At 44.8% G+C, this 5,766-nt stretch overlaps 1 pseudogene; it reads left to right on the top strand.

Annotated features, from left to right (window-relative positions):
* The first annotated feature begins 2,325 nt into the window (after positions 1 to 2,325).
* Positions 2,326 to 2,442, top strand: LOC126337320 (5S ribosomal RNA; annotated as a pseudogene).
* Positions 2,443 to 5,766: the final 3,324 nt, after the last annotated feature.

Genomic DNA, 5,766 nt, shown 5'->3' with positions numbered 1-5,766 from the left:
GCCTACTTACAATGTTTGTGCAGGCGTAAGCGTTTCGGAGCACACAGTTCAGCGCACAATTTCGATTGTCGTGGGCACTGGATCTTAGAGATCGGACGGACGCGCACTAGAAAAGTGTCACATTGTTGGATAAATCACATTTCTCGCTACACCTGGGCGACGGTCGTGACCAAATACGCCATCATCTCGGCGAACGGCTAATCGAAGTATTCACCATGTTACGGGTGCATGCCTTTTGGGGGCATTATGTCATGGGGACCATTAACATTGGCAGCCATGTAATGTTTGGTAGTAGTGAAGGCAGAATGACAGATCTGACTACGTGAACATTTCTATGGACCATCTGCTTCCAATCATGTTAGATGGTGGGCCGTGGCTGGCTCCAGTCATGCTTGCCTTGGGTTAAACCTTGGTTGCAGTCCTGTGGTTTTATTTCTCCTGCGGTTATTGCGGTAATGTTGCTGTCCTCTCTGTAGGTGGCAGCAGCAGCGTGTATCGATACTAGTACTGCTGTACTATCTTTGGTGTGGCGGATATAGTTTCCGGCTGGGCGGTGTGTGACCAGTCGGTCGGTTGGCGTGGAGCAGCAATGAAGTCCCAGTCGCGCGTACTCTGGCCGGGGACGCTGACGGTGTGCACGAGCTGTTGGAGTGTGAGGTGCTGCTTGCGAGTGCTACGGAGTTCGTCGCCCACCAATCTTGGACACGGAAGTTGAGTCCTCACTTAACCTGCTATCGAACCTCAAGTATTTACATTTCTTCGTTTGATCCTGGTTGTCGGTTTTGGGACATTCCCGAGAGCAACAACGTGTGTGTATTCAAGTCAGCTAAGATTCCAGCCGTCTTTCTGTGGAGTTTAACTTAATTTATTCCCTGTTATTGAAGTTGACCAGCGGTGTCTTCTGCCTTGTGGCCGTTGAAGTTCCGGTTACCTGCCTTGGTCGTTGACGTAATTTTCGCCAGTGTATTTTCCTCGTCGCGTTGTTGCTGTCCAGCACGGTGTGTAGTTCGACAGCTGAGGCGTTGTTGGTCGTTGTGGGCGCCAATATTCTGTGTGTCGTTGTATTGAAATCTTGTGATCATTTTGCTGGTAGCGTGGAGTGGAACTGATTTTGTTGATTAGTCGGTCGACTATGTGTCGGTTGGGTTGCCTTCAGATTAAGAAGTCGTTGGAGAGGCTGCCTGTCTCACCTAAACGGGCGTTAATGTTACAATCCCAGGCCTACCCTTAGAAACTTCTGAGCGCCGTTGTTGTGTGTTACACAGTAATTTCACTGTTTGGGTTTCAGTTACTTGGTTGATGTGTGGCCTTCAGCCGAGTATCAATATCTCTTAAATTAATGTTCTTGTCTTACCCTTACGGTGTGAGATTGTTATTCTTTTATATGGGGCCTTCAGCCGAATTTTACATGAGATGTTTTAAGATAAGGCCTTTTGCATTTTGAGTGAAACTTTTCTCATTGTCTAATATGCGGCCTCTAGCCAAGTTCCATTAAAAATAAATTGCTAAGGCCTTCAGCTTGTTTAGATTGAAGATTTAGAAAATATTCTTGGGTGAAACCTCCAGAAGAACCTTGTATTTCTATTTCTTGCTTAGGCCTTGTGTCTTGGATTTTCAGTGTGGACTTCAGCCGATCTAAATTTAATCAAGGAGGCGATTAAAATTTTGAGTGTTTTGCATCCTTGTTGTGATATTGTGCGTTGATAAATAAAGTTTGTATGTTGTGTGCAACTGACAGCAACTTATTTTGGCCCCTTTCCATAACCTAATCCGCTCTGTCTTGCTAGCACAGGCGATTCAGGTAGCTTCCCTGACAGCGATGGCACATTCCGTAAAAATAATTCTCCGTTTCTCAAGGCTGAATCGTGCTGCTGTGGCTTGTGGAGCATGATACTGAATTTACTTTCCTGTTTTCGCAGCCAAATTTGAGGATCTAAAGACGATGGAACTCATCTGTCAGATTATCGGGCGCCAACTCCGCGCGTGATGTGCGTGACCTGTACGTAGATATGTGGCACCACATCCTGTTGTACTGAACGAAAATACGCTCGCCGGCACAACGGTGGTGTGATCCAGAACGAGACGGAAGGGAACTACGACATGTACAACATTAGTTCACTTTAATACAACACAGATAGGCAACATTTATGAAACTTTGTACATTCAATTTCTAGAAGGATGTTCTGCGTATTTACAAGTGTCTCTGTATTAATGTCATTTGTTTCAGACAATTTAACAAATATCTTCACTTGAAGAATGACTGACATAATGTTCATATAAATGCTGCCTAAGCCATTTAATACACTAGCGGCCTACCTCAGACAGGGCAACGGCCTTGCCGCAGTGGATACACCGGTTCCCGTGAGATCACCGAAGTTAAGCGCTGTGGGGCGTGGCTGGCACTTGGATGGGTGACCATACAGCCGCCATGAGCTGTTGCCATTTTTCGGGGTGCACTCGGCCTCGTGATGCCAATTGAGGAGCTACTCGACTGAATAGTAGCGGCTCCGGTCAAAGAAAACCACCATAACGACCGAGAGAGCGGTGTGCTCACCACACGCCCCTCCTATCCGCATCCTCAACTGAGGATGACACGGCGATCGGATGGTCCCGATGGGCCACTTGTGGCCTGAAGACGGAGTGCTACCTAAGACGATGCTGTCGTCTTGATCGTTGACTACGAATTAGATCTAGCGTTCCTTTGCTCAGCCGTAAGTAGACAATCGAGTGCGGTGGCGCAGCGAAGATCTAGAAGGCGTGGCTAGCAGCCGTTGCTCATTCGCCAGTGCGGCATGCAGCGATTTTATTTTTTTTTTCCTTGCGAGGTGCCAACCTTGCTTTGCCACCCCGATCTTCGGATGACACCATGTATTCCACGGGAAAGCTATCACTGACCCATCGAATCTATGAAAAGTAGAATCGCTGTTTTATTGAGTTACAAAGATGTACCACAACGCTATTAACCAGGTTGTCGTAATGTTTTGGTACTTCATTGTTGTTGCCACTATACGGGAAACATATTTCAGTTCCAAAAAGTGACGAACAAATCGATTCACAGGACCACAATACGTCGATTATCTGATCAGAATAGGAGCTATCCTCTGAACACAGAGAAAGTGGCTGCTGTTAAAAGTAAGATAGCTCTGAGCACTATGGAACTTAACATCTATGGTCATCAGTCCCCTGATAAAAGTAAGAGCAGAATAAAAAGTGCACATTTACAGGACAGCAATAGGTATATTATTTGACCAGAGTAGGACCTCTTCTCTGAACACAGAGGAGTGGCTGCCGTTAAAGAGACAGAGCGGAATAAAATAGAGACCATCTGCCACATGGATATACTTAATAATGGTGGCGGGTTCGCCTAAAAGTTTGTTCGCTGCCAACAAGTAAAGAGGTTACCGTCTCACCTGCTAAAACAAGGACTGAATTGTCCAATGAAAAAATCGTTCACCTCCGTAATGGATGAACGCAATAAAAACACTTACTCTTGTAAACAGAAACAGCTGGCTTGCGTAAAAATCAAGCTACGATCAGGAGTGGGAAGAACCAATGACGGTGTGTGCCGATGGGTTCCGAAGCCAAGTAATGGGAACTGTGTTAACACCAAACGTGGTGGAGTGCCCTCTCTGTGTAGCATCTCGCATAGAGGACGATCTCTTGTAAACTACGCTATGCGTCTGTGCGTCTTTCATATTGAGAATTCTTGGTACATTAGGTACGTTGAAATTCGTTGTATCTAAATCCCTGTCCAGACATCCACCTTTGGCTCTTCGGCGCTTCCCAAAATCCTTCAAACAAAATCCCAGGATGACTTCTTTGACATGGCCGCAGGCGATTTAGTTCTTCATGCCTGTCCAGTCTGAGTTTGTTCTCTGCCATAGCACGATAGTTGTCGTTGTATTCTGTAGTTTACCTACAACTATTTATTAGATCAGATTAGAAAGGGTAAAAGACATGAATGTAGTCATTTGCACTTACTATTCAGTCTGTACATCGAAGATTAAAATTCAGGGTGACAGGCGACCAGTATTAAAATTCGATGATAACAATGCTGTTGTCAGTGAAGGCGACAAGGAATTACAGTATATACTAAATGGAATGAACAGTCTAATGAACATACACACTGGATTAAGGGTAAACCGAAGAAAGGTGAAAGTAATGAGGAATAACAGAATTGCGATTAACCATAAAATTAACATCAAAATCGGAAACCGCAAAGTAGATGAAGTGGAGGAATCTTACTACCTTGAGAGTAAACTAACACCTGAAGTTTGAAGCAAGTAGTACAGAAAAACTAGATTAGCACAGAAAAAGAAAGCATTCGTGGGCAAAAGAAGTCTACTAGTGAAAACAGCGGCCTCAATTGAAAAAAACTGTAAGAATGTAAGTTTTCAGCACAGCGTTTAACAGAAGCATGTTAAGGAAATTGAAGCATTTGAGATGTGGTACTATCGAGAGACTGATAAAAAATGTGGGAATGTTCTGAGCAAAACCGCCGAAGAAAGAAACACTGAAAAGAAGAAGGGGCAGGATGTTACCGTATGTGCGAAGACGTCAGGGGATAACTTGTATGGTACTCGAGGGATCTGTAGAGGATATAGACTGTAGGAAAAACAGAGGCTGCATGTAATATATTCACAAGTTACTGAGGACGTTCTGCTGTGATATGAAGAGGCACACGAGAGAAAGTAGAGGCGGGCCTTATTAAACCAGTCAGAACTCTGATGACAAAAATAAAATTATCTATAGATACCGATGTTTCGGTCCCAATGATAGTAACTTGACTAAAATTACGAGGTACACCGGCCGTGTAACGAACTGATGGCTCTGAGCACTATGGGACTTAACATCTAAGGTCATCAGTCCCCCAGAACTTAGATCTACTTAAACCTAACTAACCTACGGACATCACACACATCCATGCCCGAGGCAGCATTCGAACCTGCGGCCGTAGCAGTCACGCGGTTCCAAACTGTAGCGCCTAGAACCGCTCGGCCACCCCCGAGAAGTTTCAGGTCGTCTATTACTCTTATTAAGGAAAACTGATCGGCAGCTTACGGGAATGCAACTGGGTGACGTCGACGACGATCGATTGTGATGGCTTGCCCCTCTCGAAATATCGGCAGCTGTCGTGACGTCACCTGGTTGCATTTTCTTAAGGTATCTGAACATGGTATACGACGGGAGAAACTCAGGTCTCACATTGTCCAGTAAGTTGTTTCTAGTTGAGTAGCTGGTTAGCTGGTTGTGAACCATGTATTCTAAGGCCTTGGACAGTGCTGGACAAATGCAAATAGGTCTATAATCATAAAGTATTGTGTCAGTATCTGTTTCAGGTAGTGGGTGACTAGTCCCTGCCTCCAGGCCTCAAGGAGAACAATTCTGGTTAAGGAATAGTTGAAGATATCTGTTATAGTTTGCAATAGTGAGTCAACAATAAGATACAGCATTGGGACTATGATGCCATCGTGTGATCTGATACGGATGATGAATTTTTTGACGGTACTGCGCGTAACATGCTTAACACAGAATTTTTCGTGGCTACCGTCGTTTATCCCCTCGAAGTAACCAATATGCCTCTGTTCCGTTTGCGGATCAATCGTGGCTGTACGTAATGTAAAGCGTAAGTTCAGTTCCTCGTATGGGGACAGTTTAGTCAGTTGCAACTTTGACTTTTCCTATATCAAGACCACCCAGGTTTTTCTTTAGGTCAGCTGGTCTGTGTCTGTGTTCGGTTAATGTACGTTCCTGCTTGACTTAAGT

The sequence above is a fragment of the Schistocerca gregaria genome, chromosome 2 (assembly GCF_023897955.1).
Source record: "Schistocerca gregaria isolate iqSchGreg1 chromosome 2, iqSchGreg1.2, whole genome shotgun sequence".
Lineage (NCBI taxonomy): Eukaryota > Metazoa > Arthropoda > Insecta > Orthoptera > Acrididae > Schistocerca > Schistocerca gregaria.
Note: the sequence above shows the minus strand (reverse complement) of the source record. Positions and strands in the feature narration are given on the sequence as shown.